Source organism: Octopus bimaculoides, chromosome 12 (genome assembly GCF_001194135.2).
Source record: "Octopus bimaculoides isolate UCB-OBI-ISO-001 chromosome 12, ASM119413v2, whole genome shotgun sequence".
Lineage (NCBI taxonomy): Eukaryota > Metazoa > Mollusca > Cephalopoda > Octopoda > Octopodidae > Octopus > Octopus bimaculoides.
The window spans coordinates 28,964,825-28,966,254 of record NC_068992.1 but is presented as its reverse complement, the minus strand read 5'-3'; positions in this window follow the sequence as shown (position 1 = coordinate 28,966,254).

Below are 1,430 nucleotides of genomic sequence, written 5' to 3'. Positions count from 1 at the left end.
TGTGTGTGTGTGTGTGTGTGTGTGTGTGTGTGTGTGTGTGTGTATGTGTTTTCATGTATATATGTGTATACATACGTGCGTATACGTTTATGTGTGTGTGTTTGTGTGTGGTCTGTATTCCCGGCTCTCTTTACATTGAGAACACAGGCCGATCACTTTTGGGAGCACATTGGAAGCATGTTACTATTCCTACGTATTCCAGACCAGCCTGTCACCATCCAATTCGGCACTACAGGCCATTCCATCATTCACTTATCAATGTGCGGCATATTTTCATATTTATGAATCCATATTCTCAAAGAAATGGAGTGAGTAAAGTTTCATACTCAGACTTGATATCATGTCACCGACAGGCTCAAATGAACTTTTTTCCTTATACTCCTACTCCTCCTTTTAGTTCAGACAGAGAGACAGACAGACAGAGAGACAGAAAGATAGATAGATAGATAGATAGATAGATAGATAGATAGATAGATAGATAGATAGATAGATAGATAGATGTAAAACCACTGGGAGTGAAAGAACCCTAGCTGTTGTCACAGCATCCTTCTAAGAGGGAAACACTAATCTAAAACTTGAAGTTTCACGTGACTACTGGTCATCTCGCTTCGATCTGTCACTACGTATTAATCACAGAAACTCAGAGAGTGGTATTTGTGTTGTGCAAGCGTTTATCATTATAATCCAATTTTAGATGTCACTTTATGATTCCCTCATTTGTCATTCCATTTGCTGAAAATCCTATGGTGATGTAAGTATAGTGATGTACGTTAACCTAATTAATTGCAAGCACACTACTACAAATCTGCATATACGAATCTTACTCTAACATTATTGTCGGGTTTTTCTGTTGTACGGCCAACTCTGGTGGAGATTGTGACTGAGCGAGCCTTTTTTATTTATTTTTTTTAGAGAGAGCACAGCACAACCAAATCATTGACAACGAGGAAGCACAAGGACGGCAATTATTTGTGAATATGGAGCAATTACCATATGTGTAGGAGGCACAATAGCCCAGTAGTTAGGGCAGTGGACTCGCAGTCATAGGATCGCGGTTTCGATTCCCAGACCGAGCGTTGTGAGTGTTTATTGAGCGAAAACACCTAAGAGCTCTACGAGGCTCCAGCAGGGGATGGTGGTGAACCCTGCTGTACACTTTCACCACAACTTTCTCTCACTCCAACTTCCTGTTTCTGTGGTGCCTGTAATTCAAAGGGTCAGCCTTGTCACGCTGAATATCCCCGAGAACTACGTTACGGGTACACGTGTCTGTGGAGTGCTCAGCCACTTGCACGTTAATTTCACGAGCAGGCTGTTCCGTTGATCGGATCAACTGGAACCCTCGACGTCGTAAGCGACGGAGTGCCAACAACAACAACAACAACAACCATATGTGCGCGCGTGAGAGAGTGTGTTTGTATAAATGTATG